General features: G+C 31.3%; 1 long non-coding RNA gene across 4 annotated transcripts in view; it reads left to right on the top strand.

Moving 5' to 3' along the window:
- LOC110038863 overlaps window positions 1-6,998 on the top strand; it is a 20,645-nt gene extending 13,647 nt beyond the window's left edge. For 3 of the 4 annotated variants that reach the window (XR_002295459.1, XR_002295460.1, XR_002295462.1), the window contains exons 3-6: window positions 5,269-5,633; window positions 5,793-5,840; window positions 5,918-5,980; window positions 6,473-6,998. This is a non-coding gene — a long non-coding RNA (uncharacterized LOC110038863). The remainder of the gene's footprint in view (window positions 1-5,268; window positions 5,634-5,792; window positions 5,841-5,917; window positions 5,981-6,472) is intronic. The other variant, XR_002295461.1, reaches the window with a different exon arrangement.
- Window positions 6,999-12,228: the final 5,230 nt, after the last annotated feature.

The following is a 12,228-nucleotide window of genomic DNA, read 5'->3' on the forward strand; positions in this document are numbered from 1 at the left end:
TATTTAAAGGCTCTTAAGATGAATGCATTTTATAAAACTTACATAAATTCAAATGAGCTCCAATTTTAGTGCTTAAAAAAGGTCTGAGGGTAAGGAAGATAAAATAAGTTTTTATATGCTATAATTTATAATATCTTTGATAAACTCATTATTATGAACTTGGGTCTTTAAAAATGAAATTCTTAATAAACAAATAAAAGAAATCCTTTTTAAGAATCTAAAAAAACCAAAACCTCTTAATAACTTGACAAAATGTTTTAAAAAATAATCTTCCTAAAACCTAAAACTCGAACTCAATTTATTTAATGAAATTCTCTTGGAAATAGTAAGAAAGCACCTAAAAGAATAAAAACATTTATGTTTAATTGATCTATGTCAATTGTAGTTGATGATGAGTTAATTTTTGTGATGGTTCAGGTTATCTATGGTTATTCATAAATCAAGTTTGTGGATGTACAATAGACTTTATCTTGATAGAAAAAGAATCACTAAAGAGTTCTTCGTGGAAGTAACATCTAATCTTCTAACATATCTATTTGAGGGAAGGTTTCAGTATCCATGTTCAAAACATAGAAATACAACACAGTTATCTGGATGAAATCAGATATGATTTATATTACCAAGGATTAAAACTTGTTTCTTGAATTTAAACTTCACATGATTAAGTTGACCCTACAACATGTAACTTTGCTCCTTCAATGAGCTACGACCCTCAACCTTAATTTCAATCAAGTTGATTTGAATAAATGTTCTTTGAATGTATAAGATAATATTAACCGAGTCGAGTGAAGAAAGATTTACCAAATCACAAAGCTCAAGAATTTTATGATTTACTAAATACGGCTCAAGGTCATTTTAGGATAGTTACACATGCCATTTTGAGTTATTTCTAACTCTCAAAATGCTAAATTTTAAAGTTCATTTTAGCATGCCTAGAGAGTTCTTTGATCTGTTTACAAGATTTTTTGAAAGAGAAATCCGTAGAAAAATTTATTTTTAGGAGAATTATACAGGATGAAAAAGTTGTTTTCTCAATTAGGGTTGAAAGCAGAGAATATTGATTGATGTGTTCATGAATATAAGCAATTTTACAACTCCAGTGAAGTAGAAACTTGTTGTGGACTCTATCACTCTCCTATATTTAAGCCTTAAATTAAAAAAAAAGTATGGGGCAGAAGGATATTCCATACAAGTGGCTCTTTTATCTACCGCTTATTTCATGTCTTAAGAGGCTATTTTCTTCTATGTTTTTTGCTCCGCATATCATGTGACGTTGTAGCATATCAGAGAAAATCAACATAATGAGACATCCTACTAATGGAGATGCATTGAAAAATTTTGATCCCAAGTATCCTGAGCTCGTTGGGAAGGCACATAATGTGCAGCTTATCTTATGCTCAGATGGTTTCTCACTGTATAGTCAGAATACGTCGCCATACTCTTGTTGGCCAGTGATCATTAAACCATACAACTTGCCATTTGAGATGTGTATGACTACACCATAGTTATTCTTGATATTAAATATACTAGGCCCCAATAGTTCTAAATGTAGGATTGTTGTATACTTGTTGCCGTTAATAGATGAGTTGCATATTATCCAGGGAAGCACTGTCACAATATTTGATGTTTAAATGAAACTAAAGTCTTAAATGAAAGCATCATTATTGTGTAAAATAAAAGATTTTCATGTGTATGAAATGTTTTCTAAGTGAAACTATGAGGGAATGTTGGCTTGTTCATATTGTATAGATTCATTTAATGCATTTATGCTTCAACATGACAAAAAGAATTCATTGTTTGATTGTCATTTTATGTTCTTGAATGTTTAACATCCTTTTAGGAAAAATAAAAATAATATTCAAAAGAAACAATATTGAGAAATCAGCACCTTCTCCAATAATATCTAGGGAAATTTTATATTGGATTGTTAGCTACATTCCATTGATTATCGTTAGCCTTGAGCTTTCTTCATATCATCCACCGGGCAATGGTGTTACTCATAACTGGATAAAAAAATCCATTTTTTGGGATATGCCTTACTATAAAGATAACATGATCATGCATAATCTTGATTTCATGCACATAAAGAAATTTTTTTTATCATTTCAAGAAAAATTGTGTTGGATTTAAGGAGAAAAAGTAAGGATAACATGAATGCCAAACTAGATATGAAGAAGATTTAAGTCAAGAGTTAGTGGTCTGAGAAACTATTACTGGTATGATTATCGAAGTGAAAGTAAAATACTCTTTTTCTTTTGAACAGTGGAGATCAATTGGTGAGTTTCTTTAAGCATTAAAATTACCAAGAAGATATGCTTCAAATTGAGTCGTTGTGCTGATTTCGATGGAGGAAAGATATTTGAAATGAAAAATAACAACTGTCATATTTTGTTCCAAAAATTGATGCCAACTGCATTTTGTTGCGTACCAAACAACATACTATATCTACTAATTATAATCAGTGTGCTCTTCAATAAACTATGTACATTTGATTTAAAACTTGATGGCATATGACAGTTTGAAGCAAACATTCTAGTAATAATTTACAAGCTCAGAAGAACATCCTTAACTAGTTTCTTCAATTCCATGGAGTATTTGTAGATGCTTCTACAACACGAGGCATTAGTTGGAGGTTCATTACAATATCGTTAGATGTATCTGTTTGAGAGGAATATAGTAATGCATGCACATTGTAGTTACTAATTTAAAAATATTTATTTAAAATTTTAATAAAGAAATATTTTTAATAGATTTTTGAAATAGTAAAAATAAACCATGAAGAATAAATTGTGACCAAGAGAATCAATTTATGAGACATTTTTACTATAGAAGATCATCACTCTCTGCTCCTACTAGTTTGAGCAAGAAGAATCCACGAAGGGTCATTGGGCGTAGTGCCCCACACCCCCCCCTCTTGAGATGCTTTCTATTTTTAGCAATTAGGTGAAGCATCAAAGAGTTAGTGGTAAGTCAAGAGTTAGTGGTCTGAGAAACTAATACTGGTATGATTATCGAGCTGAAAGTAAAATACTCTCTTACTTTTGAACAGTGGAGATCAATTGGTGAGTTTCTTTAAGCATTAAAATTCCCAAGAAGATATGCTTCAAATTTGAGTTGTTGTGCTAATTTCGATGAAGGAAATATATTTGAAATAAAAAAAAAACAACTGTCATATTTTGCTCCAGAAATTGATGCCAACTGCATTTTTGTTGCTTACCAAACAACATAATATGTCTACTAATTGAAATCAGTGTGCTCTTCAATAAACTATGTACATTTGATTTAAAACTTGACGACATATGACAGTTTGAAGCAAACATTCTAGTAATAATTTACAAGCTCAGAAGAACATCCTTAACTAGTTTCTTCAATTCCATGGAGTATTTGTAGATGCTTCTACAACACGAGGCATTAGTTGGAGGTTCATTACAATATCGTTAGATGTATCTGTTTGAGAGGAATATAGTAATGCATGCACATTGTAGTTACTAATTTAAAAATATTTATTTAAAATTTTAATAAAGAAATATTTTTAATAGATTTTTGAAATAGTAAAAATAAACCATGAAGAATAAATTGTGACCAAGAGAATCAATTTATGAGACATTTTTACTATAGAAGATCATCACTCTCTGCTCCTACTAGTTTGAGCAAGAAGAATCCACGAAGGGTCATTGGGCGTAGTGCCCCACACCCCCCCCTCTTGAGAAAAGAGTTGCACACCACGTTATCTAAATGATTAGAAACTTTGAGCAGAGATACTTTATGCTCTTCTCAATTGTGATGAAGTTCTTCCCTTTAATGAGTAAGACATTTTCTATTAATATTTGTTCCCCATTTTGTATGGAAATATTATGATAAGCTAATTTATAATCTCAAAGTGTGAACAGATTATTTATAGATTTATTAAATTCAGCTGAAGACAATATCACAAGCTAGAAGATAGAGAATAATTTTCCTTAGTGGCTAACAATGCACATAAGTTAAAATTTGGCAAAATTGTTACTCATGTCATAAATATACTTATAGGTATCTTCATTGACACAAAATTTTATGTGAATAAATAGATTTATGAATAGAACAATGAAGTAACAGGTCAGGGCTAGATATATATTTCTTGGGGACTCACGTTCATCATGAAAATTTAGTAAATTTACGTACATGATTCATACGATATCCTATTTAGAATGAAAAAAAAAACTTATAATTCTGTCATTCATGTTAAAGCAAATAATAAATCAGAAGACGAGATTGATTATTACGGGATTCTCAAAGAAGTTGTTAATTTATCTTATCTTGGCTTCTTCGGAGAGAATGTATTTCTATTCTAATATGATTGCTTTGATCCTGTGTCCAATTATGAAAAAATGGTAAACTAATCATATAAGATCATATAAGTAAAATGAAAAATAAGGTATGCTATGTTTAATCATTTAAGTCTGACAAGACAAATAAGTCTAGTATATTATATTTTATATCTCCATAGAACAAGAGATAAACTTAACTATGTTTAGAATAAAATTGAAACCACTCATTAGGAAATAGAAATAAAAAAAATTATGCATTCACTCAAGCCAACTCATGACGAGATCAATTTAGAGGATGCTAGTGGTGAACATGAAAAAATGAGTATCAATGAGTATGACTATGACGAGATTTTGTATGAAAAAATCTTTCCCTCATACACCTCTAAAGACTCATCAATTAAGGTTAATTAAGATCTGTAAGTTAATCGTACTGTGTAATTTTATGTTTTCAGTTTCAATAATTTGGATATTGCATTCACTTTATAAATATCTTTTATATTTATCACGTACACTTATATTTTTAACTTTTAGTAGTTTGTTGGTTGCGTGCACTTTACAGCTTCCTTTATGTTTACTGCATCCTTTTGTATGTTCAACTTCAATAGTTTGTAGATAGCATGCACTTTACAACTTATCTTTCTAGTTACTGCATAAATTTATTTATGTTGTTTGAGTAGTTTGGAGATTGTTTTTTATAGTTTTTCTTTATTCTATATGGAGATTTTTTTTGTTTCTAAGTTTTAATAGTTTCTAGATTGCATTCACGTTACAGTTTCCATTATGTTTACGTAGTACTTGTATGATTTTAGCTTTAATATTCTATAGATTTCATGTACTTTATAGTTTCCCTTTCTAGCTACCACGTACTTACCTATTTTTAGCTTTAGTTGTTTGTATATTATACTTTATAATTTCAATTTTTGTATACTTACACTAATTGATTTTCCCTTCCTTCTTGTAGAAGGATTTTGAAAAGACGGGAAGTCTCCCTTATATTAACGGACGTGGCACCCTAAATCACTAAAGGAAGTAGAAGCTCACTAGCCAATGGTTATAGTTGTAGTGCTGACAATGTGAGCACTCTTGGCATACTGGCATCGATTCCAGATTTGATACCGACACTGACACCACCATCACCATCAGCCGTGAATTTCACACTAGCACCACCATCAAATCTGACTACCACACCGACACCACCATTAGTTGTGAATTCAAAAATAACATTGCCACAAGCTGCTCTGATCGCACTGGTATCGTCACTCTTGATACTGATGCATCATCCAAATTAAGCACCACCTACAACATTTTTCAACTTTGGGATGTGGGGTATATTTAAGTCTTTTTTATTTATTGATATTAGTTCTTTCATTTAATTTAAAAAATAAATAATGACATGTTGTCTCTAGTTTTTCTCACCACACCCATGTTATCTATTCCATTTGAGACAATATTCGAAGCATGTTTGACATTCCTTACTTCTTACAGAAGGAGGTTCCAATCCCAGTTCAAGAAATGTGGTTTGAAGAGTTCAAGGTATATAATGAACTCAATTATATCTCTCAAGTTCTATCTATGTTTATAAACCTAAAATTTTCTATTTTATTTTGCAGAAATAATGATATTGGCCTCCTGAGAAGGAGGAGGTCCACATCAAAAAAATCTTTGAGTGCAAGGTGAGTGATCACCTTTATGATATGTTTAGTGACAAAAAAAAAGATGTGTCAACACCTCTTGTGGCATAACAAAGATGTGTTTACTTCTATCCTCATGCCTTGGGATTCTCTTGGGTACTTGAAGAAAAAAGGGCATGACAAAAGTAATCACCTCTTTGACTGTGAAGGCATGAGGTCCTCCAAGTACACCGGTGAGGCAATGTCACCTATAGAGAAAATAAGATTCTTGCCAAGTCTTAATTTTTGCCTAATAATTTACTGTACCTTAAATTTATGAAAAATTATTCATTACTCTAACAATCTATAGAGTTTGGATGAGACCCATCAGCTGCCAAGCTACATCTCCCACTCATAAGCAACAGTTAGACCTCACCTGGGTGGAAATCATATCTCAAACGACCCAAGAAAATCAGAAAATTAATTAGTATAAAATTCATATAACCATAAAAGTTTGTCTAGCCAATAAATTTCATTAATCATGTTGTTTTGCAGGAGAACTTTTAGAGGATGAATGTGAGTCGGTTGCAACAGCTGAGTGGTATTACAATCATAGATCATAGTATGTCCAACTATGACCTGTGAAGGGGGTTAGCTGGTGGAAAGAAAAAGGGCCAAGTTTATGGTTTAGGGTCTTAGGCATCGACCTACAATGTCTGTCCCTCCAACTCATCTGGTGCATCAACATCTACTGCCTAGAAGGAGGAGCTTCATGGGTAGGTGGACATGTTGACTTCTAATATTAATGCCAGACTTGTTGCTAAGCTTGTTTCACAGATCTCAACTTAGCTAAACCAAATAAGATCAGACATAGAGTTGAAGATGAAGATGGATTTTGATCCAATATTGTGGCATGCTCGATGGAGAGAAAAGTGGCCAAATGAGGAGCTACCAGATGAGGAATGACCATATGAAGATGATTCAAATGAGGAAGATGATGAGAGGAAATATAATGAGTAGATACATATTTTTTCATGTTTGTTTATTGATAACAATTATTTCAAGCGAACATCATTTTTTATGTGCTTATGTTCATCTTTTTTGTCTATTTATGGTTTACGCATTAATTTTTATTGCAATATTAGTTTAATAACCATCTCAATTAGTACAATATGCTATATTAAAATTTTAATGTTATAATTGCAAGGCTGGAACATGTTGGGTTGAAGAAGTATATTAATTTTTTTTTGCTACAGTTTTTTGACGGCTTGCGGTTAGTTTTCTGATAATTTTTTTTTGTCAAATCCTACGATATGAAATTTTTAGTTATTCATATGATAGAAAAATGATAGTGCTATGATGAACAATCATAATTTCTAATGGCCTCCAATCTAACAATATAAAATAATATTCTAAACTCTACTTCAGGTTTCCAAAGGGTTAGATCATCGGTCATTACCAACGAATACTAACGGCAGTGCTACAAATTTTTGATGGTTATGAAATACTTTTTTGATGGTTTTATTATACTAATCTAACAAACACATCATTAGTTATACTGTAGGTGTACCAACATTTCACATTTTAGCCTATAACGACAAATTTATTTCGTTGGTAAATTGTCGACTTAACACTGCCATTACCAGTCTCTAACATGCTTAAAAATGCTTAATTTTTTGTATACATTTTATGCTCACTTTTAATGATATTGCACTTTAAAGGAAGGTATTTTGCATGTTTTGTTTTTCTAGGTACAATTGGAGAAAATGAAGCATAAATGGTGCAATTTGAAGTCAAATTGAGTAAGGAAAAAAATTATGACCCGGTGCATTTTAATATGTATTTCTATGATCAATATCCTTTACATTTATCACATATGTTTGAATGAAATTAAAATTTAAAGAAAGATTATTTTCATGTTTAACATGTAGGTATAATACTTGGAGCAGTTTGAAGATGAAACGAGGTGAAACGGCGTAAAACAAGTGTGCTGCCACCAGGGTGGTGCCAAGGCACTAGATATGGTGCTTAGGTGCTAGTCTTACCTAGAAAATGGTGCGAGGCACCCATTATGATACCTAGGTTCCATAAACAGTTATGGATGGGTTATAGACACCCCATGAAGTTTTTAAGCACCTTTTACCACTTGGGAAGGCACCTTTTGGCATTTCAAACTCTTGGAACTTCCAAGAATGTCTAGATGTCATAAATAGGATAGAAAATGTAGATTTCTACCTTTTTAGAGAGATTGGTGAGGAATTTTTAGAGACAATTGAAAAGAATTGTAGAAACTTTCCGTGATAAAAAAGAGACTTCGTTGGGGGGATTTTTATCTTTCTTTTAAAGGAAAAAACTAAGTATTATGTTCTTCATTATCTTATTATTATTGTAAACACTATTCTAGTGAATTTGCTTTGACTTAAAAGAATTTTTATTGTGTTCTCTCCATTCTTAGAGAGTAGTTTTCCTTAATCCTTCTTCTTTGGATGAGAATTAATTATGTGTGGGATTAGAATGGTTTGAAGATTTCTTTTATTCCAAAATTGTGATGATATTTTCACTGATTATTAATTTAATTTGCAAACTAATCACTTATAATGTTAAAATCTATTCCAAAATATAATAACCCAGGATGGCTATGATTTCACCTAACTAGTGATTACAACACAAAACCTTGGATGGAGGGGATGCCACATCCAAAGGGGAGTGCAAATAGATATGGACATAAGTTTTTATGGGCATATAATTGATAATTCTAGAGTGACAGGCTAGAATCTTTATCAATTGATCTTAGTTCAGAACCTGAGTCTCTGGTTGGTCTTATAGAGAGGACACAGTGGAAAATCTGGAAGTGAGAAGCTAGAATCCACTCAACACAACCATACAATCAGAAACTTAACTTTAGATTAGACAATGTTTTTTATGCACTTGAGAGAGGGTAAAGAATAGGTATGCTTTTATTTGTCACAAAACCTGATTTTTATATTTAAGAATTTGATTTCTACACTGATTATGATCTTATTGCAAGGGGAAAGGGGTTCTAATTATATAAGAACTTTCCAAAATTTACCCAGTCTTCTTAGATTTTGATTTATTTAATTTACTTAACTTTATCTTTATAGTAAATTAGTAAATTTTGGAAAACGAAAATTTTTAAAAATTCTAAACTAAGGCATAATAATAGTAGACTAGAATTAGCATAAGGAACTTCGTACTCTGCTTCCTTGTGGGATCGATACTATAGTTTTTAAAGAAAGTCTTATATTACTTAAAATGATATGTATACTTGCATAGAACCTCTAATGTGTGAAATATAAATCAATTCTAATCTTTATATCATATTCATTTTGCACACTAGCAGCTTAAAGAACCAAGGTCAACTTTTTGGTCACGAGACTAAATAACCGCATAATTGAGGGTAGGGTCAAGTTTTTCGTACCATTGTTGGGGATTAAAATTGACATAATTATACATATATTTAAATGCTCATTCTAGGAGGCATCATGTTTTTGGCATTGTTGATAGAGAAGCTACGGTAAGAACTTTAGAATAATTTTAGCTGAACTTGTGAGACATAGGTTTATAAATCATAGTGTTATTATCTTATGCGATTTTGTGTGTTTATTTTAAATAAAATCCAAAATACCGAAAAGATTTTTGATATTTGTCCTATTAGTTAAGTCCTTAGATTTGTATGCGTAGTTCAGGATCTACAGACTTTGGATTATAAAATTGGGATCTAGAGAGAACTTTTAGGGGGATTATGAATCAGAAAAGACTCCATAAATTTAATTTAAAAATGATAGATCAACAAAATAATGAACATTCAGTTTTGGATTATAATGCTAGTCATTTGAATAAAGTAAACCCTAAGAGGGTAGATAATCAAGAAGATATGTTTACTATTTAACTTCTCAGACTGTAAAAATTATGAGAAAATTAGATCTATATATAGAGAGTAATCCTCAAGGACCCCGAGTTATTAAGGAAAATTTATTTTGACAATTGATTTGAAACTAACTCTTTCAAAACTAGCAATGAGATATAGAATCCTTATTCCAATTGTTACTAACCAGATTAGGAAATTTGTTTGATCTTTCATCGGAATAGTAATTTTGGAGGAGAAAACCAATTATGGGAAGATAGTCAATTTAATTAGACTTGTAATTGGAATAATCAGGGAAATTTTATCATTGAACTTTCTTTCCCCCTAGATTTAAATTTGATCCACAGAAGAGAGGAGGATTTATTTGAAGAGGTTGTTATTCAAATAGAGAGTCAGTTGGAAATTCAAGGGGCTACAATAAAAAATATGGAAAACCAACTAGGGTAGATTATTAATTAAATTAACAGTTACCCTCCAGAGATTTTACCTAGTGACCTTGAGATAAACCTTAAGTTGAATAATGGTGGGTAAGATCATACTATTCAATTAAGGAGTGGAAGAGAATTGGAGGATATGATGCAAATAAAGAATGAGTTGAGAAAAGAGAAAAAAGAGATTGAAAGACCAATGGAAGAAAATCCTTCGAAATTAGAAAAATCTATTTCATCAACCAGGATGAATATAGAAAGACTAGTTCCACCATTTCTTTAGCCCCAAGGGGATGAATTAGAAGATAACTTGAGATAGAAGAGTAATTTAGTAGAATTTGATCCAAAATCTGAATCATATAGAGAGAATCTGATCTACAATTTAGGAGATCTTGAATTATCATATAGAGATTCATTTCTTATAAATTTTAAGGATGCTATTAATATGTAAATTGAGAAAATCATTAGAAGAATATTGGATCTTGAACGAAACTTTAGGAATAATAATTTGAATCAATCAGAAAATAATATAAAACAATCTAAAAAAGAAAAGCTGAGAGAAAAATTGAACTTTAAGGATTTAGTAGGAATCCCAATTTCGGTCGCCAAATTAGAAGTTGTCGGCCACCGGAATGAATATCCCAATGCCCGGTTTTAAATGAAGTTTAATTTATAATTTGGAAAACGTATTATTAAATTTTTAAAATACAAGACTGAACTGATCTAATATCCTCAGTAGTTTAAAAACATAAGCCTAATATCGTAAGCAATGCATCCATTCCAAAAAATAGCACACTACTTACTGGTGATACTCGATTAAATAAACTAAAGAATTTATGACATCCATCTAAATCTGTGAAAAACCATTTTTTTTATGTTGACGGACAAGTTTCCTTATTTAATACAAAAAAATAAGTAAAGTTTATATTAAGCTGGGTTCATAAAAGTTTCCTATAAGGGCAAGCCCCTATAGTTAATTACATCTTAGATAACCAAAGTCACCTAAGAAAACTCGATAAAAATTAGGGGATATTGTATTTAAGGAGTTCAAGGGGATAGGACTTTCAAAAGATCAGACAAAGTGGTGTAAAAGGGGAATGACACAAATTTGGAACATTTTATTTTGAATTCAAAAGGAAGAAGAACTTGGGGATGTCTTGGATCCTAACGAGAATTTCACTTACTTTCTAAGCTATTATATTGTTTGGCTTCAATTTTGGGAAGAAAAATTATCGAATGTTTCATTTCGCCAATTTTATTAATTAGGGCTTACATTTATGTGAGACGGTCACACAAAAAGCTTGAAAGATGTGAGCATTTAGGTCATGATGAACGACAACCTTTGAATCCTAAGGTAAGGGCTTAAATTATATAACAGAGTTATATAAAGGCCTAAAAAAGTTGAGGATTTATGTTGCACCAGGAGGACAACCTCGAAATCCTATGACTTATTGTTTAATTTTAAGAAAAGATGTGTTATTATAGATCCTCATACTGTTGCAGATCCTCGTGCTATTGTAGATGTTTGCTCACAAAGCTAGCTCCAAGCTCCTCGACAAAGTAGCTGTCCTAAATTCTAAGGTTCAAAAGGTTTAAATGACAAATTTAAAGTTCAATAAGGGGAGGGGGGTTAAAATTGATTAGAGTGACACCAGTTATGATCACATGGCTCCCTTATTCCAGCATCACTATTTTCTTTTGAATTTACTTAGCTTAAACGAGTTGTGAAACCCATTTAAATCGAGGAGATCTCGTTAGCAACCGTGGGGTACCTCTTCCGAGAGACTCCCGTAAATTCAAAAGGACGTTTTATGTTTAGTGAAATTTCAAAGGATTTACAGTTACCTTTGAAATAATTTGTTTTAGAATTTTGAAAATGTTGATTAATTTTTGAAAAATGGTTTTGATTTTTGGAAGTAAAGTGAAGTGCACAACCAAGCAGTTATAATATTTTGCAGCAAAAGTAAATTGTAGAAAGTAAAATGTTAGAAATTAAA

Source organism: Phalaenopsis equestris, unplaced genomic scaffold (genome assembly GCF_001263595.1).
Source record: "Phalaenopsis equestris unplaced genomic scaffold, ASM126359v1 Scaffold234194, whole genome shotgun sequence".
Classification (NCBI taxonomy): Eukaryota; Viridiplantae; Streptophyta; class Magnoliopsida; order Asparagales; family Orchidaceae; genus Phalaenopsis; species Phalaenopsis equestris.